The sequence below is a fragment of the Podarcis tiliguerta genome, assembly GCF_965153285.1.
Source record: "Podarcis tiliguerta genome assembly, chromosome: 8".
Taxonomy (NCBI): domain Eukaryota; kingdom Metazoa; phylum Chordata; class Lepidosauria; order Squamata; family Lacertidae; genus Podarcis; species Podarcis tiliguerta.
In genome coordinates this window covers 16,229,832-16,256,812 of record NC_139541.1, presented here as the reverse complement: position 1 = coordinate 16,256,812, position 26,981 = coordinate 16,229,832, and the positions used below count along the sequence as shown (strand labels likewise).

General features: G+C 45.1%; 1 protein-coding gene across 31 annotated transcripts in view; it reads right to left on the bottom strand.

Annotated features, from left to right (window-relative positions):
* Positions 1–26,981, bottom strand: part of RERE (arginine-glutamic acid dipeptide repeats) — a 340,996-nt gene that overhangs the window by 78,858 nt on the left and 235,157 nt on the right. The window lies entirely within an intron of this gene.

Here is a 26,981-nt window from a genome sequence, read left to right as displayed (position 1 = left end):
CAAAATAATAATTCACTGGAAGGTGGCTTTTAAAGGACATGGCTGCCTTCTAGGAATGAGTTACACAAGTTATAAGCCAATATATAAAATATCTACTTTATAATATCCCATCTCTGCTCCCGAAAGCTTTTTCCTCTTTACATTTTCTGCCTCCTCTGTTTAAACATTTGCAGTAAAAGCAATCTTTGAATTATTTTCATATTCTACTCCAGGGAAAACTGAAATCGCTCCAGAGGAACAAAATAAATAAATAAATGCAGGAATCTATTTCCCACAGCAATGATATGCTAAATCAGGAGTGAGCAAAATAGAGCACACATACTACCCCCCCCCCCCGGCCCCACCACACACACTCCAAAGAATTGTATCTGGTACACATGCTGGAGTTTAATTCAAGGCTTAAGGTGAGTAAAACCACAAAGGCAGGAGGAAAACTATTCATTTGTTCCAGAAGGTAATGAAGCACAAAGTCAGTTTCTAGACCAGGGTCGCCGCGCATTTTTGCTGAAATCAACAGGTGCTTTTCCTTCCATCAATAATTTTACTTCATCTTAAATTTAGTATGCTGGCTGTTTAGCCATAATAATAAATATGCATTCATTTATTCAGCTCATCTTACAAGAAACAGATGTGTATACACACGTAGGGTTGTTCATGTGTTACACTGAACAGGCACACAATCCATTTATACAATATCTACACTGATTCCTGTTCATATTTAACTGTGCACCGTCCGTGTACACAACAGCTGAGCTGTACAAACAAGTATATGCCCTTTTTCCACAAAGAGACAGCTGGTCCTTGAGTCCAGTGCAACATGGGAAAAAGCCTCCAGTCTAGAAACAAATGTGAGATAGCCACCTCTGAATCTTCACTGACAACTCAAGGCAATACAGATTTGTAAAGGGACCCCTGACCGTTAACTCCAGTCGCAGACAACTCTGGGGTTGCGGTGCTCATCTTGCTTTACTGGCCAAGGGAGCCGACGTTTGTCCGCAGACAGCTTCCGGGTCATGTGGCCAGCATGACAAAGCCGCTTCTGGCAAAACCAGAGCAGCGCACAGAAACACCGTTTACCTTCCCACCAGAGTGGTACCTATTTATCTACTTGCACTTTGACGTGCTTTCGAACTGCTAGGTTGGCAGGAGCTGGGACCAAACAATGGGAGCTCACCCCGTCGCAGGGATTCGAACTGCCGACCTTCTGATCGGCAAGCCTGAGGCTTTGTGGTTTAGACCACAGCGCCACCCATGTCTCTAATACAGATTGGTACTAGAAGCTAAAACCAATTCCCCTAGTAACCAGTTCCCATGGACCTCCTTGGGATACGGATATTTGCAACAAGCAAGTGGTCCAGGGCCGAGCCCTGAAGACAGCTTAGGAAAGAAGAAACAACATAAACACCAGGGATGTATTTACAGGCGCCTGAACTCTGGCAGCAGCAATTCCTAAGGTATGGCCTGCCTAGAGGGATCAAAGGCCTTCTGTTGCATCTCAGGTCAGGTTTCTTTTCAGGAGAGGATGGTGGCAGGTAGTGATAAATATAAGCAAGATTTCTGTGGCCTCACAGAAATTAATGCTTGCTGAAGGCCCCATAAAAAGAACTGGTCATCAGGAGTTAAAAACGCAAACGCAGCGTGTATCTGGGTAGCACTTTTTTTATTTTAAAAAGCAGCATTAAGAAATTCTGTGGCTTGATGGATCAGCGGCCATTGTCGATAGACAATGCAGATATGTGCTTTGCAAAAATGGTTGCCATGGCTATTGAAGGGCTAGAACACAAGGCCTCCTAAAGTCATTTTGCAAGCTGACGCTCCCCCGCGTTCCCTCCGCGACATAATTTATTAGGTTCTCTGGTATCCCTGCCACGATGTGTAAACAGGGGGGCTATAAATAACCAAGAAGCGACTAGAAACAAGCATGCTAATGTTTGCATATGTGTTACTTGTAGGCCCCATATTTTATCTGCCGAAACAAATGGCATGACAAGATACACAAAGCCATTATGTTCTGACTAACGGAGCTCAGATGGCATGTTTATCAATGTGGCGATAATGCCATTCTGGAGGCTGAAGCTAAGGTTATGCACCAGGATTTCCATTATCGAGGGATTAGAATTTGCCAAGGAAGGCTGCAACCAAGTATTAAAATCCAGCACCAAGGAATCTGCTGGGGTTTTTTTTTTGGGGGGGGGGGGGTTGTTAACAGAATTATTTTGTTGCTAGTGCAAGCCATCCCAGACCTGCAAGTTTTTTCAGCGTGCTTAAAAATTCTGATTTGCTACTGAGCTCCATCCAAGGAACTCCAGCTATACAAATGCGATGAAGGAAAACTAACCTTGCAATGAAAAGTTTGCAGAACTCCGGATGGTGGCACCCAAGAAGACGAAACAGAGAGGTCTCTACCCTGGGCATTGGAAAGGTGTCAGGTAATTCTAGCAGCCTCTAATAAACCCATAAGGGGGTAGGACCAAGAAACATGAGGGACAAAGCTAATGGTGGCTACTGGCTATGATGATGGCCATAGTCTACCTTGACTGTCGGAGGAAATATGCCCCTGAACGCCATTTGCTAGGGAAACAAAAGCGGGGAGAGATGTTATTGAACTCAGGTTCTGCTTGTGAGCTTCCCTAAGGCATCCGATTGGCCACTTTGACAGCAGGATGCTGGAGTAGATGAGCCTTTGTTCTTGGGTTTTGGTTTTGAATAAGGTCTCATAAATGTCAACTGAATCACTTCTTCTTTTCCTTACTAAATATGCCCCTCCAGGGCGTTTGCAAAAATGATGTATTAAAAAAGAGAGAGAGCAAACGTCAATGTACTTGTTAGTAGCACATAAACACACTCACAAACACACCTCCAGCTTTGAAACAAAAGTGTTATAAGCCTTTTAAAAAAAAAGGTGTGTACCAGCTGCAATGAATTAGCTTGGAATAAAAATGATAGCATTCGTATTGGTGCAAAATAAAGAGTGTACACAATAGGTTTTTCTGGTGAGTCGAAACTCATATTTTTCACTTTGCATGCCAAAGAAGTATATGTGCCCTGGCAGTTTCCCCACAGACTACACCATTGGCATCACTTGTCCAGGCTTGGAGAATCGTAGCATATTACTCATATTTTGGTAAATGTGTCACTGTATTTTCTTGCCATACAGAAAAATCTAGTAAACCTTAAAAGAGAGAGAGAGCTGTGCACAAAAATTCCTTGATGGGACGACCAGGCAAGGGGTCAGGGATTTTTCTACAATGCACATAGGTTAATTCCTCCCTCCCTCCCTTCCTTCCTTCTTTCCTCTCTCTCTCTCTCTCTCTCTCTCCCTCTCTCCAATGATGAACATGGCTACTTTGGCGCAGGCAAAGTGGGCCAAAGAGCCTGCGGATTTGTGTTAGGGCAGTTTCTATGGGTGATCACCTTTATTATAGCTTTCCATAGGCATTTGGCTGACCACTTTGAGAACAGGATGTAGGACTACATGGGCCTTTATCCTGATCCTGCAGGATTGTCTTATGTTATTACAGGCAGGCAATGAATTCTGCATCAGGTGCCCTTTCAAACATGTTGTAACAGGGGAGATTATTGGTTTGTTTTTGTTCTTATTTTTATTGTGTGTTTTGTGTTTGTGTTGTTGTGAACCACCCTGAGATCTATGGATGAAGGGTGGTATACAAATTTAAATAATAGTAATTGTTTTTATTATTTTTATTAGGAAACTGAGTTTGCGTGATCTGGGTTACAGGGTAGGGTGTCAATCTGGGAAAATTAATTTAGTTTAAGATGACTTTATCTAGCGATTGTGCTTGTACTGAATGGGGAAACTGATGTGATCTGGAGGAAACGGTGGGGAAATTTGTTGGCTTGTCTTCTAGGACGTTAAAAGCCTCAATTTGCATTTCAATACATACCTTAACATAGGCAACTTTGTGTTGATAGGCACACCATTTAAGTATGTAGTACTATGCAGTAACCCCAAGTGCCAGGGGCTGGAAGAGACTCTCATATACACCTCATGTACCAAGGTGTATTGTGTACATTCATATCGATATACACATGATGTACTTCTTGTTGAAGCGATCTTGATGCTGTAAATATTTTTAACTTTCTTTTATTGTTGTTTTGTACATTGTCTGGGTGAAGTCCAACTAATGGCGCCTAAGGGGTGCCTTCCTCAAGCAATGGGAGCAAACAGCAATGCCGCCACCTCTCTTTGGAGTTGGTACGTTCCGTCTACTCACATGCACAGCCAGGCTGTCATTAAAATGGCCTCCCTCGGGGGAATACCAAAGGAGCCCAGGATGGTAATCGGCTCCACCTCCATGGCGCTAAGCTGTTGAGCCTTTTGTTCCCAACAATAGGCCTCCCGCCGAACCGCCCCCTCCGCCCGCCTGGAAATATTGGCAATAGGCAGGCGTGAGCACAGCTGTGTGTGAATTACATATATAAACAGATTAGATTTGCAATATTTACGCCGCACACAAACACATTAATAAGCGCATTTGCATACACACTTGGCTAAAATCAGATGGCAGGCGGGTAACCTTTCTTGCCCAGGCATATTCGTTTTGGATTATTGTGGAAATATAAACATGCGTGCGTGTGCATGTGGGAGAGTGCGTGCCTGGGTTAATGTGACCTGAACGCAAGAGGGGGAAGAGGCATGAAGAGTGGCAACTGTGCACCTGGCAGGCATGGAGAACGTGCACAGACTGATGGCACAGACAGGGGAAGCCTGTACGCTGCCCAAGCGGGGGGGGGGGGGGGAAGTCAGGTGGAAGATGGTGAATTTGCCAGAGATCTTTTGCAGATCTGCCAATTCAAAACGCAAACAGTGCACCCTGACCAGGCAAATGTATAAAACATTTAGGGAATGTCCACAGCTCAGTAGGAGAGCACCTGCTTTGCATGCAGAAGGTCTCGGGTTCAATCATTAGCATATCTAGGTAGGGCCAGGAGAGAGACATACACACACGCTCCAGTCTGAAGCCCTGCAGACCAACTTTTGTCAACCTGGAGCCCTCCAGATGTGTTGAGTCGCAACTCCCATCATCACTGATCAGCGGCTGGATGGGGCTGATGGGAGTTGTTGGACCTGGAAGACGCCAAGTTGATGGAGGCTGGTGTAGGCAATACTGAGCTAGATGGACCAATGGTCTGACTTGGTATCAGGCAACTTTCCATGTCTCATGTTCCTAAAACACTCTGTTGATGTCAGAGTCTCAATCATAACTTTTGTGACCAGAGATAAGCAGGGAACAAAATGTTTCAGACTCGCTTGAAATTTGACATCAATACGTACTTGGAAAGAGGGAATTAACAGAATTCCCTGGGTTCTCTGGAGGTTGTGTGTGTTAAATGTGTGCTTTCATGTACACAGTTGCAGGTATTTGTGCATGTTCTTCATCCAACTTGCACTGAACTAGTTGTCAATTCCAACCTGCCACCCCTGTATTATAGACCTCCCTCTTAAGGCTGACTTGTTCAAAGACAAGCTCCTTTCAGGACTGTTGGGAGTTGGCCTTAGGAGATCATAGAGTAAGTTCACAGAAGGACAGGAAATGCCCATGGAATTGATTAAAATCCACTATTATTATTATTATTATTATTATTATTATTATTATTATTATTTTCTGCTGGGGCAGTACAAAACTGCTTTCATGACCTGCCTTGAACCTTCAAGACAGAACAGGCAGCCAGTATGTGGTTTAGCTTTCAGAGAGTAGGACAAGAACCGGAAAGACCTAACTTGGTTCAAATCCCTATTCATCTCTCTCTCTCTGCCTAACCTACTACACATGGTTGTGCAGATAAAACGAAGGTGGGGAGAAAAGATTCCTGAGTAGCCACTCTTCAGATCCTGGGGAAAGAGTGAGATTTGAATGTAAGAAACAAGTACACAGGTGTATATGTATACACATCTTTATATATCCACCACTTCCTATTCCACTCAGCAAGGAATTTGACTATTTCTCCCTCCCCACTAAAATGCTTTCCTCAAGCGTTATCAGACTTAAAGACAACAAAGCTCAGGGGCAATTGGCTCTAGACTGCAGTCTACCCCCATCCTATTCCTCTGGTTTAGTCCATCTTTTATTGAGACTTTAACTGCTGGAAGTTGATGTTAAAGCAGAGGGTGGGGGGAAGATTTTTTTTTTTTTAAAAAAAAAGGTTGCTCAAGCTGGATTTCATTTATCAAAATATAAAAGGCGGTTTGAGAACTGGTCTCCTTCATGTCACAATATGTCACGGTTGGCATCTGTATTCTGTCTGAATTGATTTTATGTATGGATTGTTGTGGCTGTTGTTTTACATTGGTTTTTATATAAATACATGCTGCTTAACTGTTTTTATGTGTTGCTTCCAACTAAACCTGCAGAAACATTAAACATTTAAAGCACATTTCCTCCCTCAACCACCCAAAAAAGAATACTGGGAATTGTAGCTCTGTGAGGGATACACTACAGGTCCCAGGATTCTTTGAGGGGGAGCCATGTGCTTTGAATGTATGGTGCGGATGCAGGCCTAAGTCCTACTCAAAGCAGGCCTAAGTTAGCCGTGCCTAATAACTTCGGTGGTACAATCCTTTATATGCAAATGTCCAATATATCTTTATTGTGTTGTGGTTTGTTTCGGGATGCCTCGTGGGAATGGATTCATAAACAAAATGAAATAATATGGATTACGGCAGCCTTCCCCAACCAACTGCCCTCCAGATGTTTTAGAATATTACAACCAGTAGACTAAAACACCTGGAGGACACCAGGTTGGGGAAAAAATGCCTCCCACTTTGCTTTGAACAAATTGCACTCTGGAACCAAGCTTTGTTCTTGCCTTCCCAACAACGGTGTGCTTGAGCAGAACAAAACTTAAGCCTGTGGTCTGGGCATTATGATGGGCTTGTTGCTCCTGCTATAGGAGGGGCGAAGTGGGAGCAAGCAGCTCGCTTGTGGCAGACCATCAACAGTGGCTTACGGAGACATGTGATTCCTGCCACAGAACATCCCTCTATTCTAAGGCAAGTTGCTAAAAGCAAACAAACCTCAGCCCCCTATTCTTTCCTCCAACACAGAAGTTAAGAGAAAGATCAAACCGGAAAGAAAAGAAAAATTGGCATGGAAGAAAGCATGCTATTAAAGGTGACGGAACATCTAAAAGGGGGTTCTCTCACTCAGGGTGATGAAGGGGGAGGGGAATGTACCATTATCATAGAATTGTAGAGTTGGGGGGGACCTCAAGGGTCATCTAGCTCAATCCCCTGCAAGGCAGGAATCTCAACACACAGTGCTCCATCCAATTTGAAACCATACCGGACCCTGTTTAGCTTTGCAAATGTGCTGGCAGTTTTATTGCTACACTGCCCCCTCTGAGCTCAGAACTGACTGGACCACCCTGACCTCATAGTCCAACTTTAAAGATTTCACCCTTGGTACATCCAGAGAGACCTGTCTTTACATACCGATGGATAGATAAAGATTTCCCTGTGCCACCTGGAGAAAAGGAAGAATTAGATCGTTTCCAACCCCGCGGAATCCTGTACTGAGGAGGACATTACCCCAACAGGCTGCCAGCAGTAAATCAATTACCCGCAAATGAAGAGTATTTATTCCACCCCCACTCTTAATAGCTGCCCCTTGATTATTGACTCTGTGTATTTCCATTACACCTCCCCGAGACAACGCGTCGAAGGCTGCCCTCGCTAAGCTCCCCTGCTCTCAACATTTCATGTCAGCTCCTGCTAAAGGTCCGTTCCTTGCCTCCTGGGCTCAGCGTGCTCACGGCCTCCTCGATAAATCATCCGCCAACCGCGGCTCCATCGCTCCAGCCCCAGGTTGCCAGGCAACCAGCACAAGAGGCAAGTCTGAGGCCTGCTGACAAACAGCCAAGGGGGCTGAAAACAACAGACGTCTCTCTGTCAAAAAATTTGTTTCGGGAGAAGCAGCAAACGCACACACACACACACACACACACACACACACACAGCCTCCTTCTCGCTCCTCGCTAAACACTGCGCGACTGTAAAGAATCAAAATCAAAAGGACTTATTGTAACGAACACGAACGCAAAAGCACACAGAGGGGGAGACGCAGACACTTCCTGCTCAATTACTAATTGTTTGAGAGCTGCGGGGAGGCGGCAATCACACGGGCTGTATGGCAACAAGCGAGGCAATCCGGTGCGTGAGATGAAGTCAGAAGCACGCAACCGGGAACACTATAATCTGAGAGAGAGGAGGGGAGCAGCCCTTCAGCGGCACATGCAGAAGCTGCTGCACGGATCAAAGAGGGTTTGGGTATTGAAAGGGGGCAGCAGGTGGAACAAGAGACCGGGCGCCTCTGGCTTCTAAAGGCAGAACAAAAAATCAGCCTGCGCACATGAAAATGCACACACACACACGGCGCTAGTGTTATAGTGGTTAGAGCAGTGTTTCTCCAACGTGCACTGTTGTTGGACTACAACTCCCATCATCTGGCTAGCAGGAACAGTGGTCAGGGATGATGGGAATTGTAGTCCGACAGCAGCTGGGGATCCAAGTTGGATCCAACACTGGGTTGGTGTGTTGAACTAGGGCCTGGGAGACCAGGGTTCAAATCCCCACTTGGCCATGGAACTCACTTTGTGTGACCTTGGGCCAGACACTGCCTCTCAGCTTAACCTACCTCACAGGGTTGTAAATGAGGAGGGGTGGGGACAGCCACGTAGGCCGCCTCAAACTCACTGGAGAAAGAAGTATATAAATGCATTAAGTAAATAAATAAACATACATGCACGTGTGTATATGTGAGATCATCTAACGCCATCTGTATGCCCGCTTTGATTTGCAGAACTGACACTGTTACAGGTGCCAAATAATATTTATTCCACATTTGTAACAAATCGGTATTTCAGTGCGGCAGCACCCACACTTTGAAACTCCCTGCCAAATGACATCAGGGAGATGCCTTCACTATACTCTTTGCAGTACCTGCTAAAAACATTTTTTTTATGTAGGCCACCCTACCTAGGCATGCAGAATATTGACATATGTTTTAATTTAATTTAATTTAATTTTGCCTATTGTTGATTTTAAATTTTGTAAGGTTTTAAGTATTTGTTTTTAATTGTATTTTTACTGATAATTTCATTGTTTTATTCTTCCTATAAACTACTTGGAGGTTTTTTTGGGGGGGCGGCTGTTACACAAGCAAGCAGTATATACGTTTGTGTGTGCGTGCGCGTGCGCAGAGAGAGATCACAAACAAATGATATGATAGCAACCCTGACAGTCTGGAAAAGTGAAATGCATAGGGGAGAGATCTTTATAAACAATGACAATGAACTCCTCATGGTATAGCCTTGTAAATAAAAGCCAGGTAAGGAGCTGTTGTAGCGTAGTGGCATCTAAGAGGCTGAAAGAAAGCTCCCACCTCCCCGATTTGAACTTTGCTTCAGCTAATTCACCAGGGCTGCAATCCTAAGCATGCTCACCCAAGAATAAACCCCATTGAAGGCAGAGGGATTTGCAATTTATGTAAAAAGGCAGAAAGACTAGGCTGTGGGTGGCTCAGCTCTGCATGTGCAATAAGGAGAACAATATACTCAACCACTTTACAAGGATACTCTAAGGATTATGACAAGATAATGAACATGGAGGTCTCTGAACATTAAACTGCTAGAAATAATATTATTATACAAGGAAGATGCTACTAGAATGTCTTCCCACCCTTACCGTTGGGAGAAAGTCCAACTTTTGGAAGGCTCTCCAGCTTGGTTGCCTGGAAACAAGTGCTTACTCACCACAGGTGACCCAGAGACAAGCCTGGGTTACTCCACAGCCTATTAGAGCCTCAACTCAAAAAAGGTTTATGGCTGAGGTTTGTTTAAGGTGAACTTGTCAATCCATTTACTTTAAAGAGGGCATGGAGTTGGAACACGAGTTACCTTCAAGGCTGGGTCTATCACACTGAACAAGTTTTGCACTGCCATTAAAGGGGAATCTGGGGAAAATACCAAAGGGGCAGATCGGGGCTCCCCATTGAGAACCAAGAACCAAAGGTTAAACACGTCCTAGACCCAGAAAAAACAAGCCAAGGATTTTCCCATTAATGTAAAAACACTGCTGGCTCAGACTAATGGCCCATCTAGTCCAGCATCCCATTCTCCTAGTGGCCAAACATGCTGCTACTGATGTTGGAGATAGACTACAGTCATCCTAACTAGTCTCCTCTGTATCCTCCATTAATTTGTCTAAACCTCTCTGAAAGCCATCCAAGTTGGTAGCTATCTTTACTTCTCGTGGGAGCGAATTTCAGAGTTCAACTAGGCGCTGTATGAAGGAAGGTGTTCTTCTGTCTGCCCCAAATCTCCCAATATCCAACTTTATTGGATACTCACAGGCTCTACCATGAGAGAGGGGGGAAAAATTCTGCATTTACTTTGTCCACATCATGGCTGTTATATACCTCCGAGAAGCGCCCTAACACAACTAATCTGAGTTCTGATTAAAGTTGCTTTATGCAGGAAACAAATCCACACCCAACCACGGCCAGATTTACAGCACTGCTTAAGATTTAATCTTTCCGGGAGGCACTTCTAAGTGATAATTTAAAAAGCCAAACAAAAAAGAACATGATACACACACAGCCACGTCAAGTTTAACAGGCAACCAAACATGGTTATAGCCAAAAACACGTGTGTGTGTGTGTGTGTGTTTCACACACTACTGTTCTGGAGTCACAAACTTTCAGATGTAGGAAGCCTGGCTCTGGCAAAGACTTGTCTCTCCAATACACTTAACAGTCTAGGATAATGTATGCCAAAGCCTCCCACCGTGAGCTGACAGAAGAGAAATCCTAAAAAACCCATGATGTATTAGCTACTTCTTGCTTCGTGGTTTTATGTTCCCATAAACCAGATTAGCGCTCGCATATGCAGAAATGTTTTTGATCCTTAGAACTGGAAACTTCCAAACAGCCCGCTTAACTCTGCAGAGGAAGGAACAAGTCAAAAGGAAAATTCTAAATATAGGAGCAAGGGAGTAATGAGAAACATGTGTAGCACGGTTAGCTCAGAACACCAGTATCTCCAACCCCCCTCCAAAAAGCACTGGCTTGCTCCGTTTCCTTCTTCTAGCTTCCCTCACCCAACCCCAATGGCAGAGCCAACACGGCACCCACTCTTTGGAGAACTCCAAACACAGAGATTAGGGAACATGGGTGGCCAGGGGTGGCCAGTGTGTAGCACTTCAAGTCTTGTGGACTCCCAGACCCATCAGCCCCAGCCAGCATGGCCAATGGTCAGAAATGACCGAAGTTGGAGCCCAAAACATCTGGAGGATGCTACATTGGCCACCCCTGGATTTGAGTCTCAACATCAATGTTTGCAGGGCACGCGGGGTATTTTAAAATCATCTGCCAATGACCTAGCATTGAATATTGAAATTAAGTCCTCTCTTTGGACCCAAACTTGGAGTTCCTGGACTCGGCAATCTCCTCCCAACTTCCCTTCTCCCCACACAAATACAAACACAACAATTTACCTAACTCTGCAACACAACCTGACCTGAAGAATTTGGAGCAAATGATTCAGCAGAGAAAACACAGCCCAGAATAACTAAGGAGATAGTACAAGAATACTTGGCTAGTTTAGATGTATTCAAGTCTCCAGGGCCAGATGAACTGCATCCAAGAGTATTAAAAGAACTGGCAGATGTGATCTCAGAACCACTGGCAATCATCTTTGAGAATTCCTGGAGAACAGGCGAAGTCCCAGCAGACTGGAGGAGGGCAAATGTTGTCCCTATTTTCAAAAAGGGGAAAAGAGAGGACCCAAATAATTACCGCCCAGTCAGTCTGACATCAATACCAGGGAAGATTCTGGAGCAGATCATCAAGCAAACAATCTGTGAGCACCTAGAAAGGAATGCTGTGATCACCAATAGTCAGCATGGATTTCTGAGAAATAAGTCATGTCAGACGAACCTGATCTCATTTTTTGACAGAATTACAAGCCTGGTAGATGAAGGGAACGCAGTGGATGTAGTCTACCTTGATTTCAGCAAGGCATTTGACAAGGTGCCCCATGATATTCTTGTAAAGAAGCTGGTAAAATGCGGTCTTGACTATGCTACCACTCAGTGGATTTGTAACTGGCTGACTGACCGGACCCAAAGGGTGCTCATCAATGGTTCCTCTTCATCCTGGAGAAGAGTGACTAGTGGGGTGCCACAGGGTTCTGTCTTGGGCCCGGTCTTATTCAACATCTTTATCAACGACTTGGATGATGGACTCAAGGGCATCCTGATCAAATTTGCAGATGACACCAAACTGGGAGGGGTGGCTAACACCCCAGAGGACAGTATCACACTTCAAAACGACCTTGACAGATTAGAGAACTGGGCCAAAACAAACAAGATGAATTTTAACAGGGAAAAATGTAAAGTATTGCACTTGGGCAAAAAAAATGAGAGGCACAAATACAAGATGGGTGACACCTGGCTTGAGAGCAGTACATGTGAAAAGGATCTAGGAGTCTTGGTTGACCACAAACTTGACATGAGCCAACAGTGTGACGCGGCAGCTAAAAAAGCCAATGCAATTCTGGGCTGCATCAATAGGAGTATAGCATCTAGATCAAGGGAAGTAATAGTGCCACTGTATTCTGCTCTGGTCAGACCTCACCTGGAGTACTGTGTCCAGTTCTGGGCACCACAGTTCAAGAAGGACACTGACAAACTGGAACGTGTCCAGAGGAGGGCAACCAAAATGGTCAAAGGCCTGGAAACGATGTCTTATGAGGAACGGCTAAGGGAGCTGGGCATGTTTAGCCTGGAGAAGAGGAGGTTAAGGGGGGATATGATAGCCATGTTCAAATATATAAAAGGATGTCACATAGAGGAGGGAGAAAGGTTGTTTTCTGCTGCTCCAGAGAAGCGGACACGGAGCAATGGATCCAAACTACAAGAAAGAAGATTCCACCTAAACATTAGGAAGAACTTCCTAACAGTAAGAGCTGTTCGACAGTGGAATTTGCTGCCAAGGAGTGTGGTGGAGTCTCCTTCTTTGGAGGTCTTTAAGCAGAGGCTTGACAACCATATGTCAGGAGTGCTCTGATGGTGTTTCCTGCTTGGCAGGGGGTTGGAATCGATGGCCCTTGTGGTCTCTTCCAACTCTATGATTCTATGATTCTATGATTCTACAACCCTGAACATCGTCCTTTGGGATCATCCTGGTGGCTGCTGCTCCTAATGATTCTTGAGGTGCTTTTTTATTACTATTTGGGGAAAGGGCCTGCAATGGCCAGCTGCTGCCAATAATCCATCTACAAGGCCTCTCTGCTGGTCCTGAATCCAATGGCCATTGGAAAATTGGGAAAGGATTTCAAACAACGTGGCAAGATTTTTATTCTATTTGGCGGAGGAAAAGCGAGACTGCTTTCATTACCGACACTAAACCAGTCTCAATAGCAGCTGACAATATTTCTATAGACATCAGAAGATCTGGGCCTTCCGCAAGGAACTGTTTTGGTTCTGAGGTGAATGCAGATACCTTTTTTCTCAGCCATCTGAGCAAAAATATTTTGTGTTTTGTTATAGCTTGCTCTCTCGCTCTCTCTTTAATGACAACAAAAGCAAGAAGGAAGAAGAGAGGAGCATATAGGCTCTTTTCATAAAGCTACTTTAATGAACTGGAAGCGTGCATTTGGAAGCTGCAGCTGTTCCAAAGAAGGAAGAAATAAATCTCCTTAAACAGAAGAGGAAAGTGAAAGTGTCATGTCTCTGAACCTAATCCAGGCGTTAAGATGCAAGCCGTCAATAGGCAAGTGAAGGCAAAACCCCTGTAACTAAATGAGAGTCAGGGTGGTGTAATGGCTAGAATGTGGGACCAGGCCCCAGAAGGCCATGGTTCAAATCCATGCTTGGCCATGAAACTTACTGAGTGACCTTAAGCCCAGGCACAGGCCCTTGGCCTAACCTACCTCACAGGGTTGTTGTGGAGATAAAAGGGGAAGCATCATGATAACTTGTAGTAAATTTTTGAATTATGGATTGATTAAGGACAAGTTCTTAATAATTGGACAATAATTGGAGTTAGTGATAATAATTGGACAATAATTGGAGTTAGTGGTGAGATGCAGAATGAAAAATAAAACATAAGGATCCACAAAAGGGGGAGAGGGAACTCAAAGCGGATATGATGTCTGTGTTTGTTTCCTTTGTTGTTGTTATTGTTTGTTTGTAAAATTGAAAACCCAAAAATAAAATTAAAAGGGGGGAGCACCCTGTATGCCACCTTGAGTTCACTGGAAGAAAGGTGGGATGCCAGTGTAATAAATAAACTGAATAATACAAATACAGCAACAGTCTTCTTCTACCATTCATCAAAACAAGACAATAAAAATTTAAAAAAAACCCCTAACACACAAGGGAAAGGGGACAGGGAGGGAAGAGGAAAACAAAAACAAAAACACTGACACCAGTTTCTAAGCAGTTGCTCCTATAATGTCCAGCTGGCACAGTTCGGGGAGGAGGGCACAAGAGCTGGGCCTTCAGCAAAGTGGATGAAATGAGCCTTCTGCTTGCTATCTCTCCCACTGAGGCAGCCTGGTGGAATGGCTGCCCCCCAGATGACAGTGGAGGGGAGAGAAGGCCTGACGGGGACTGGCCTAGGAGTTCTGTTCCCTGCATAGCAAAGCCCCTCTGAAAACGAAGGGAGTTCAGAAATAATCACGGGGATTCAGGCGGGTGGGGAGTCTGCTGTTCAAAGAAAAGCAGTAAAAACATTTTTAAAAAATTCAACACTGGGGGCAGACGAGACCTTGGGTGTGCCTGAAGTAGCTCCTTGGATCCTGGCCCAAATATGCAAGACACTGTAAGCGATCGCTTGGAGAAGGCAAGCCAGGCCTAGCCCTGATTGGAGAGAGCAGCAAAGAGCTTGGCCGGAACCCAGAAAGTTAAGAAGATTTCTGTGCTGAAGAAGCTGAAGCAGCCATCGCTGTGGACACCCATCAGGCAGCAGCTACCAACCCAGCGACTTTCTCCCCCCCCCCTGCCCTTCCTCCCCGCATGGTCCCTCGCCGCTCATGCCTTTGGCTGCAGCGTCAAGCGTTGCGCAACAAGCGCTGAAAGGCCGCGGCAGGGCCCAGTTTGTTCAAACCTCCATTAGGCTTTTGTCAGAAGCGTTTAAGATCTCCGCAGAAGCGACTGATCCGTTTCTACAACGTGGCTATCCAATTACCGGGAGAAGAGGCTGGGCTCACACGGCGAGCTTGGCAGCAATGGATAAAAAGGAGCTCTTTCCCCCTCCTCCCCGCAAGCAGATGATTCATAAGTTCCCTTTCTTTTTGCACAGGGGCCTCCGTATAAAAACATCTAGTTTAAGGGAAAGTGTGCCAATTTCTTTTTAGAAAGTTACCAACGAAGGAGGTTTGGGAATGGAAGGAGGAACATAGGAGGCAGGAGAGAACCTGCAAAGGCAACACCAGCTCAGCGGGACAGGAGCCTGAGAACAAGGCTGGCACCCTGGAAATTACCTGCCCAAACAAAGCCTGTGCCACTCAGTTCTGCACCAGTGAGAAATGCATTTCTAAAATAGGTTTTGAAAATGAAGATGTCAAAAAAAAAAAAGACTACCTCCATTCTTCTCTCTCTCCCCCCCCCCCCACTTTCCCCCTGAACCAGCTCCACCACCCCAATTCCAATTCGTAGCTGGAATGTTTGATTTGAGTGCTTGAAATTATTCCAAGCCAGTGGAGGGTAAATATGCTGTGGTGTTTACTGGCTCTTCTAAATGCATGAGCTCCCGCGTGACCAATCTCACACAGCACAGCCTAAAAGCTATATAAATCTTAACAGGAAATTTTGAATATATGACAGGGGAAAGGGAGGGAGACAAGGAAGAACTGGGTGGTGAATCAAAACAGAGATTCAGAAACCATCCAAGGCTGAGGGATGGCCTGGGTGGCAGGAGCTGCCTCGTCCTCGTGGTATGGACACTGGGACGCGTTGGCCTCACAGATCTGATCTGATCTGATGGTGCCGGGGGGGGGGGGCTGCTTCCAGGGAGGAGCTGATCTTTGTCAAGGGAAAGACAGTCAGAGACTGTATAACTGAATTATCAGAATTTGTGCTTCAGCCTGCTGTTCCCTCCTACTTCCTGTTCCTTTCCACTCGTACGTTGTGTCTTTTTAGCAGGAATCGTCTTAGGACTGATTTTTGTAAGCTGCCCCAAAAGCCTTTGTGGCTAAAGGGTGGGGCATGAATACCTCAAATCGAGAAATAATAAACAGTCCAAGAAGCCTTGAAGTCAAGCTAAGTGTTCAGCATGTAGTCTGGGCACAAACACAAAAACGCTGGACTCGTTCAAGAACTAAGGGTATTATAGGTCTGCTGCTGTCCATTCCAACTTTTTCTTTGGTTAACTAGTGCTTGTTTCCCTCTTCCCTCCCCATTCCTTTTTCCTTTTGTGCTCTCCCTTTTTAGACTGCAAGCTTGAGGAGCAGGACTTTGTTGTCTGGATTGTGTAAATGACCCTGGGGGCCTTTTCCAGCTGAAGAAGCTGGATATAAATGCCTTTAATGAACAAACAAACATGCATGTATACATCTGACAGTGCTCTTGCTGCTGACTTCTGAATTATTTTATTTAATTGTACACATTATATTTTAACTTGTTTTACTATATGTATCTCACCTTGGGCACATTTGTTTTTAAAAGGCACTACAGGAAAAGTGGCAAATTTTAATTTTGTAAGCTTCCTCTTCAAGAGTTATCCTAAAAGACAGGGTGAAATAAATAAAACTCCACTTTCATGGCACCCTTTTTTGGGGCAAAAGGCAGGTGAGCCACATATTATAAATAAAAATTACAGCACGTTCCTAGTCAAGTCTGCTCAGAAGCAAGCCCCATCGAGGTCAATGGGTCTTACTCCCAAATTAAGTGAGAACATGATTGCAGCCTTAATACGGCTGTAATCTTCACCTTTAGAGATTTTGCTAGCGTCTCCAGCAAGCGTCAACGCTTAATGGAACAACCCTATCCATACTTACCAGCGTAAGAAAATAAGAAGAGCCGTGATGGATCAGGCCAGTGGCCCACCTAGCCCAGGACCCAGCTCTCACAGTGGCCAACCAGATGCAGTAAGGAGAAGTCTGACAGAAGGACCTGAACCCAACAGCAACTCTCTCCCTCCCCCCCCCCTGCAATTACCAGTAACTGGTATTCAGAGGCAGACTGCCTCCAACAGTGAAGGTCGAACAAAGCAGTCATTGCTAGTACTTGCAAGAAAGCTGCACTTTGTTCACTCCCAGGCTAGAAGCATGCACAGGATTGCAAGCTAATTCTTGGAGCGCTTCTCCAGCTTCTTTGAAACCTTCTATCCGACAGGATAATCATTAGCTTTACTAGCACTCTGTTACCCTTCTAACTAATTAAGAGCCTTTGGATGGATAAAGAAAATGATTAATATTTAGATCAGATGTGCCTACTACAGGAAGAGAAGCCTATTAACCAGAAAAGTGACACCTTCACAAACTTAAATTAAATAATGGCTCCCCCAATGCAGCTTCAGAGCCACCCATGGAATGGCAAGTCATTTAAATAACATGAACTGAAAGGCAGGGCAGTGACGGATCGCGGGCTCTCCTTCACCCGCTCCGTTATGGTCCGTAATGGAAAGCCCGCTCGTTTTTCAGACTAATTGAATGTGGTTCCGTTGCTTGCATGGAGGAAAAGCAGGGAGAGGCAGAAGTAAGGAGATCTGCTTCATTAAAGTGTTTTTTTTTTTAAATAAAAAATTAAAAACTCAATCACAGAGAACTTGCTTTTGGAAGAAATCTGTTTGCTGCTGATGGGGGAAAAGATCAAAGACTGATGTCTATAACAAGAACAGGACCTGGAAATGAGGCAGAGGCTACAAGCCCAAGTGTTGTCCTTTTTAAAAAATGCTAGGGGATTGGGTGGAAGAGGCAATTGGAGATTTCAAAAATAGATGCGAGGATACCACGCTTGTTTCGGAAACAGAAGCCTTCACCTCTGGAGAAGGGCACGCTGTGAAGCTGTAGAGGAGGTCCTGAAATTCCTCAGCAAGGAAAGCCACTTTCGCTTTACATAATGATCCAAGGATTTTAGGACTAGTTAAAAACCAAGCCTCTCAGACATTAAAAATCGCAAGTTCTTAGCCAGAGAAAAGCCTTCTATTTCAAGAGAGAGATAATTATAATGGACTCTCATCCTTTCAAAGCCAGTTAAGGAGCCAGTTCTTTCTTCCTCTACAATGTCTAACTCCCTGTTTATCACGCACTCAGAATAGCCTATTACAAAAAGCACACCCACCCACTTCTCAAAGAATTTGTGTTGTGGGCTTGCATAGAATAGATAATCCTTTGCTCCCCACAACATTTCTAACAGGGACCAAAAGCAATACTGTGTATTATCCCCTGCCCCGCAAGAGGCTACTTCTACAGAGATAAAGCATCCTCTGTTTTTGCAGAATTAAGCACTGGACTCCTCTCTCTCTCTCTCTTTCTCTATGCCAATTCCAGCTCTGGGAATGCGAGTGAGTGCGTATCCAGCCACTCATCCTCCTCTACCAAGCACAGCTGGCATGCTGCACTCAGGTAACATCTAAACCATCCATCTGCTCTTAATAGACTAACACAGCACCAACTAGACTCTCCTTCCACACCCACATTTGGGGGAGTTACAGTTCTTCGGCAGAATCATTTCCCCACAAGCCAGATTGCCCCAGAAGATTTGACAGCCATGAAAGGAGCCGCAGTTGAGCTGCCCCAAAGCAGGCTGCCCGTATGGCCATTTTCTGGCTATCACATGTGCTGTGGGGCTCAGTGCTACCATTTTAGGATTCGGAAAGGGGGAGGGAGATGCATGGCAAAGGTTCTAAAGGTTATTCTTGGGATATATTCCAGACTAGTCTTCTGGTGCCCTCCAGATGTGTTGGACTCCCACTCCCATCAGCCCCAGTGCTGGTGGGTCAAACCATCAGGGAGGCACCAGGTTGTTCTAGATTCAAACGCAGATAAAGTTGTGGTGTGTTTTGGATTTTCTTTGGGTAGCAAAATTAGAAAGGGAATCTTCAGGGAGGTGCACCTGCTGCAGTCAAACTTCATTTTGGGGTAGTTTTGATACAGCAGGCTTTCTTGGATTTATTTATTTTTCTTTTTTAAATCAAGATGCAACTTTCGCTGCTTGTGAACGCTTGTGAGTTCTGTTTTAGATTATCTGGTTGCTGCATTTTGTATTTTGCTTTGTAGGATGCCCTACGGAGTTATTTCTAGAAAGGGAACAAAAGCGTTAGAAATACTAACAATACTTAGGAAGAATTTCCTAAGAACGGTGATGGTGGGATGATCAGCTCTCCTGCGGAGCCCAGCTCCTGCCACTAGGTGGCTAGCTTTAGAGAAGAGCCCACACACCATTATTTGCAAACCTTCTCTCAATTAAAAAGAGGAGAAAAGAAAAGCAAAACGAGGAAGGGAAAAATGCGGGAGTGAAAACTCAGACATCAACCAATCCATTTCTATCCCCGTCTCCCCGTCTTCTCAATACAGCGCCTCATGACGGATTATTCTAATTCGGCTTTCCACTTTTGGCAAAACCACTGGCAGCCAGTCGCCGGTCATTGGCTTTGAGCATTGTGAAGCTGGCTGACATTAGCTCCCTCAAAACTAGAGATTCACCCTCAAGGACTTCTCCTTATATAATCCGAGCTGTCAGTCTCTATACCCTTCACCAGCAGTGCTCCAGCGGACCTCGTTTATAAACAGGGAAATCTCATCCTCGCATAGATCAAACTGATTTAATGCCACTCCCACTGTGTGGATTCAAAGGCCACGTTCACATGAACAATTTCTTTAGTTTAAAAACCCCTTCGCGGATTTTCTCTTAAGCCCTCGCTGAACATTATCCTTACCACAGCCCTCTTCCTAAGGCGTGACCTCTGACACATGGGGAACCCCACATTACATAGCAGTCTCTCTCTCTCTCTCTCTCTCTCTCTGTGTGTGTGTGTGTGTGTGAGAGAGAGAGAGAGAGAGAGAGAGAGAACAAGCAACAAGAACAGGTGAGCAGGACTGCTCACACTGGGTCTCTTATACACACAGTGTGCATATGCTGCCATTTTACTGGAGGCACACAGGCTGTGTTTTCACATCACGGTAAACCACAGAGGAGTCTGAACAAGCCCAAGCACAGCACTGGACTCGTGTACACCTTCCCTATGTCCAGGGCTTCAGCTAGAGCCTACTGCCGCCTTTAAGGAACCTCGGTTTGATATTCTGTTTGAAACCTTGGTTTAAAACCAACCTGGATCAGTTTCTTAATAGGCTAACGTTAAACCGTGGCTACGATTGCTGGCTTACTAAAATAGCCAGAATTTGTTTTAGACTGAGATCCCTGGTCTGAACTGTGACGTTAAGGCAAGGTTCCATAAAAGTGGGACCAAGCCCTCCTTACATGTGTGGGGCCAGTGGTGGGGAATACCCACGTCTAGGGCTTTGCTTATGCTTGGGTAGGTTCTTCTATGCAGCGCTCAACTATAGCTTAGTGTTACACGCAAACTGGGCCATAGAGTGCACCAATGCAGGGTAGTGGGATCTGCTGCTTTCAAGGGAGTGCCTGCTTTTTGCTTCTATTTAGGCTTAGCTGGAATATCGGTACATCAAACAAAAACTAACAAGTGTCCCAAGTTTCCAGTATTCTCTCGTGAAACGAAACAAAAGAAAGGAAATCCCAGCATAGTGCCACACCAGAAAATCCTCGTCTTTTCTCCACTTGGAGAAGAGTGAGCCACCAGGTTTAAGAACACAAGAAGTGCCTGCTGGATCAGGCTAATGACCCATCAAGTCCAGTAGCCCGTCCTCGCAGTGGCTAACCAGATACCAGAGGGGAACCCTCAAACAGGATCCAAGCACACTCCCCTCTTGCAGTTTCCAAGAACTGGTATTCAGAAGCATTCTTGGAGGCATCACAGCCAGTAGCCATTGATAGCCGTCATGAATTTGTCTAATCCAGGCATAGGCAAACTTGGCTCTCCAGATGATTTGGGACTACAACGCCCATCATCCTGGACCACTGGTCCTGTTAGCTAGGGATGATGGGAGTTGTAGTCCCAAATCACCTGGAGGGCCGAGTTTGCCTATGCCTGGTCTAATCCAACAGGGTGGGAGTGTTTGGGAGCAAGCCTTAAGCCTGCACCCTCACCTATGTGCACAGAGGTAGTGATGAATATGCAATGAGACCCAATGTGCTTTCAGCTGAATGCAAACTATCCTTGAGCCTCTGCAGAGGAATCCTTCCCACCCCAACATGCTTGTGTCACTTGAGTGGTGAGCCCAGTTCTGCCCCACTGTTTGCTACACCAAGCTGAAACACAGAGGTAAGGTAAGGGATGCCCCCCCCCCTATTGCTACTCAAGGCGACTCACATGCCTATACTGTGGCATTTTTCTAGGCGGACGGCAGTAATTCACAAACCCCAGCCACATATTTTCTTGAGCCCCTTTCTTTGGATCTCTTGGCCGCATATCATTTGTGAAGAGGAAGGCAAAAGAAAGGGTAGAGACCGAATCCTGCCAGTGGATGAGAGGGAGGCAGACACAGGGAGATTTCAGGTTTTACAGCATCTTCCAAGCAATGGGTCTTTGTTTAAGTTACAAAGCTGTGCCGTTAAATGTTTCTATACACAGAAGGAACAAGATGTGCATTTTACAAACACACACACGGAGCGAGAGAGCGCACCAGCTAAAATGACTCGAGTTCTGTTGCTAAGGAACTACAAAGGATAATGGTATTGGCCCTCTTTTGTTTATGAAATAAATTGCTTTGGGAGAGAACAAACGCAGCCCTTTGAGCCACCTTGTGTCTTGTTCTCCTTTTTAAAATGAACACTGGAAAATGACTGCGAACAGCTGAGAGCGTAAGCAATCACCATTTTTTCTTAAAGGAAGAAAAGGCACCCTTGAAAATGAGATGAAATATGCAGTTTCAACAGCCAAAGTCTATAGCATTTATTAATCTTTTGAGCTGTAGATTTCTTCCTTCCTACCCTCCCTCACCGCCCCCAGCAAGAATGAAAAATGCCCCCCACCTTTTTTTTCTGCATGAAGCAAAGGACATATGAGACTAGAATATTTTCTGAAAATCCTCCTTGATTAAGGATGTCTGTGCCAACTTAAAAAAAATGCTGTTGCCATTACAAATTTGTTGGGTATTTAGCTTCTGGTCTCCAATATATAAAAGAAAGCAAGACCTTTTAACAAGGGCAACTCACCAGTGTAAATATTTGTGAGACGCGGGTGGGAAGGGGTGAAGACTGTCAATATGGCAAGGGCGTAATATCTAAAAATATTCCACGAGGCACAGAAACATCGGATCAAGCATATGGCAGGTTAAAGCAAGCAAAGATATAAAGGAAGCTAGGAGAAAGCTAACAATTATTGGCAGCAGTTCAGGAACCAACACAAATGAGCAGAAGGCACCAGAGTCGCCCTGTTTGGAAGTCAAGGCCCTGGGCGGATTCAACAGGAACATTGGAAGCTGCCTTATACTAAGACAGACCCCTGGGTCCATCTAGCTCAGCACTGTCTACACACTCACTGGGAGCAGCTCTCCTGGGTTTTCAGACATTTGTAGGGAATCTATCAATCTATCAATTAACCCACACTTTGGAACTCCCTGCCTATTTACATGTGGCAATGAGCCCTTCACTGTAGTCATTCTGACACAGACTTAAAACGCTTTTGTTTAGGCAAGCCTCTCCAGATACATCGGAAGTTAAGTGTGTATTATTTATTTTTAGCTCCTGTTTGTTGCAATCGTCATGTTAGTATTTTTAATACCTATTTTTAACTGTTTATCAGCAATGTTAATGTTATGTTTCATATCTTTGCAAACCACTTAGAGGTTTTCTTCTTCTTCTTAGCTGTATCTTGCTATTTTTTGGAGGGGGCGGGCAAGAAGGGCGATTTTAATTCGTATTTGTAACAAATGGAGCTTTAAACGTGAAGCCAGGTGTTGAATGGAGCTTTAAAATTTATGAACTTGTAAATCCACGAACATGGCCAATTAAGGTTTATCGCTATCAAGGATTAACCACCCTTGGATATAAAGTTAAGAGGTTATTTGAATCGGGGTTGTTTACTTCCAACCATGCAACATCCCCCACCCCCAAACAAAGCTACCTACAATATTTAAAAGGTGGTATACTTCAAGATGAAAGTTACAGTTAAGGTTACAGTGTGAGATTTCCAGAGAGACAAATCTAGGATTGTGCATCACTCAGTATCCTATTTTTCCCTATAAGGTATCTAACATTGGGACACTTTAAAATTCAGCTACAATGGACACCAGGTAGCAGAGAATTTGAATGCTAGGACATGTAGGATATGTCTGCACTTGAAAGAGCTTGTCTGAAACCATGGACAGCTGCTGCCAGTCAGTGAAGGCAATACTAAACTTGATTGACCAGGAGTCTGACTCTATATGGCAGCTTCCTATGCATCCAGAACTCTTATTCCAAATTTGCTTAAAATTTACCAAAAAAAATTGGTTTAAAAAAAATCTGCAGGGTGTCTGGTTGTCTACCCCTACAGTAAGAAAATATCCCCCTGCCTTCCACTTTTTAGAGTATTGAGTTTTAGTAAATGTGTAGATTTATGAGGTGCCCCTTCTATCAATTATTCCAGAATCTGAAGCTAACAGCATGGACACATGGACTTGATGGCTTTTATTTCTATCTATATACTGACGTAGCTAAAGAATACAAGCATTAATATACTGATTCCTATTCATGATGTAATGATAAACACCAAATCCTTTAAAAGTGTATTTCAGGGTGTTTTGGGAGTGAAAGATAATGCTTTCTCCCCTCTTCCCAGCTGGTTGTCTGTATCACACACACAAACCCAAACTCCAGCGCAAGCCAGTTCCCCTTGATTTTTGCAAAGGCGACCTGGGTCCTGGGTCGTAAAGTGAATTCAATTAGCAAGCCTGCTGTTCTTCATAATCAACATCAGGATGCTAATTAAGGCCCCAGCGTCATGCTGCACAAACATCCCTGCGCATTACGGGGCTCCACGGCAGCCGGGAACTCTGCCTTCAGCTAGCATGCATAAACAAACAGAATTAATAACTATCCGAGTGTGGACGGGTGACTTAATCGGTTTCGATTAGATGCAGCTCAGCCTGGAGCCTCTATTATTTAAATATATTCACAGTGTTTAATTAAAAAGCCTAACAAACTGGGGGTGGGCTACTTGCCCTTATCTATATTTCTCCTGCTTTTGTTATCCTTTCTACGGATTCAACGTGTGTGCAGAGGTGCACATGCTTCAGATAAAAGAAGCCTGGGCCCTCCATGCCGAGGCAAGCAGGGAAGCCCCTTCAACGATGCTCTGCAAGTTCAGAAACTGTCATCGCAGGGACGTGGAACCTGTGACCCTTTGGACAACATTGGGAGCCCTGGCTCCCATCAACCCCAGCCAGCAGGGCCAATGGTCAAAGATAATGGGAACATCTGGGAGGTTACAGGGTTCCTTTCCCTGTATTAGCTGGATCATCATCAACAACAAGATCATTATTTTACTTAGATACAATTTAACGCCAAAATAAGCATTCCATTTTGGCATTCGGTGTTAATTTTTCAACAGATAAAACGCTTTTGCTAGTCTCGTGGCTGGGAAGACAGTGTGGGAAAAATGCGGGCAGTGTCTGGTGTCATCTTGGAAGGCAGAGGCAGGCTCAGCTGGCGGCTAGGGGAGGGGTTCAAGGGAGGTAATGGTTCTATGTGGGCTCCCCACCCCCCACCCCAAGACATCTGGTCGTCCGCTGTGAGAATAGGAGGCAGGAGTGGATGAGCCACTGGCCTGATCCACCAGGGTTTTCCTTATGTTCTTATGCATTTACCCAAAAGCAGCAAAAGCAAAACAGTGCAAGAGGAATTGAAACTGGGTAACTTGGATGAGTCTTGCTAATGCACTTGAAGTAGAATCAGATGGTTGGTCCTCAGTTGCCCTCCCAGACAGAGTATGGAAATTGAGATGAGGCCTTTTCAGATTTCCCTTTGGAAATTTCTCTCTCTCTCTCTCACACACACACACACACTTGCTGTGTTAGCAATTTTTCACAAATCCATTTTGGATTTGGTTTTTATCTGCTGCTGGTTTTAAACAAACTGCCATTGTGACAGTTGTCATTATTTTTGTAAGCCACTATGTGGTGGTCCCAATCTTGCTGTCAAGCTGATCAGAGAGACCACCCAGGCCTAGTATGTCCATAGCATCCTAAAAGCTGCATGAGGTTATTTCAAACCCAGGATGAGTCAAATAGAGATGCTCTTTGGACCTGAATTATTCTCTGAGTCCCTTAAGAAATCCACAGTCTACACAGCATTGGGGATGGGGGGCGTGAGCGAACTTCATGACACCCCTGCAGGGTCCCTCTTTCTCTTCACAGAGTTGGTCTGGTCCGGAGCGAACAATCAGGGGTCTAAATAAATAAATAAGATCATGAAGTTCCGAGGGCGGAGCTTTAAGAACTCCTTACAAATAAGAGAACAGCTTGAGGTCTGGCTTTTGCCGACAGTGGAGGCCTGCCAAATGGAGCTGGGAAGCTGGGGAGGGGGAAAGATGAGATGATAAGCGGAGACTGACAGCAGCAATGCCGAGCTAATGATCGCCATTCTGCGTGCCCACAGCGCTCACTTTTTAGGGAGCGAGGTTTCATTCTTCATTAAGAGCGCTTTGCCTTCCTTTCTGATTTGTAAGGCTCCATTCTCTGTCTTTTAAGGCTGGCTGTTGATCAAAGCCGGGAGCTGAAATATCAGCGGCGCTTTCAGCATATAAAAGCAACTTGCAGGGGGCAAGGGAAGAGGAAGGAAGGAGGAAGGGAGGGAAGGAGGGAAAGAGTCTTCAGAAATAGGATGGCAGAGTCTAAGCACGGCGTGAATTTCTGTGCGGAAAGCATCTTTTTTCATCATGAGGGTCTCATTCCCTTCTGGGCAACCTCCTGAATGTCACTTGCCTATAAGCCACCCTGGAAAACTTTTTTTTTGGGGGGGGGGGGGCTGAAGAGTGTGGCAAAAATGCTTTAGGATAAAATTAACAGGTAGGGCTTAACCCCTAGGCATGTGGGAGTTAGGTAGAGCAAGACTCTCGCTTCCAACTGAGAATAGGTCACTCTAGCCTTTCCTTAGCTCTGTAATGACAGCAAAAAGAGCAGGAGATGCTTCACTAAGCCAGGGAGTCAGTTGGCCTGCACTACAATTTGCTTAAGCAACACTGTTACTGCACCACCCGCTCTTCCAGATCTTCTCTTGAATGCTCGCTGCTTTCACATACTCCCAGATATTCAGTGGCCCTTACACCATAAAACAACCCACTGTCTGTTTACCTTAATCCAGCCCATCTCCTTGGCAAGAATGCATGGGCCTAACTGATTGAGAAGTCTCCATACGCAGGAGGTCTGGAAGCAGCCGGGTGATGCAGAACTCCTGCCTGCCCGAAGCTCGCTAAGAAAAAGTGCCACCCATTCGGGACTTAGACAAGACCCATTCGCTGACACAGCCCCTTAGTTACACTGCTGCAGCCCATTGCCACAGTTAAGCTGTCTTCATAGGAGATTCTGACGCTCGGAACATGCGCCCTTTTATTCCTGAGCTTTTCGCAACCCCAGAAGAGAAGGAAGGAAACAGGCTCACAGTAGCCATTTTTACTGGCCTAGCTCCCAACCTCAGAATGCCAAGACTTTGGCTGGCACAAGCTTCTCCCTTTGTTCTGGGGTTGCCCTATAAAGCTTCCAGGCCCTAGGTGTGCTGTCTGGAACCTCAAAGCAGCAGCTCTTCACCCTGCTCTTTGGACTATAATGGGGAGCACATTCAGGCTGCTGCCTTTACTACTACCACCACCCCCTGCCTAACATGTGCCCCATTAAAGCCACATTCCCTGCAGCTGCCCATTAAGCTGCAAATACTCTGGACATGGGCTACAATGCCACCA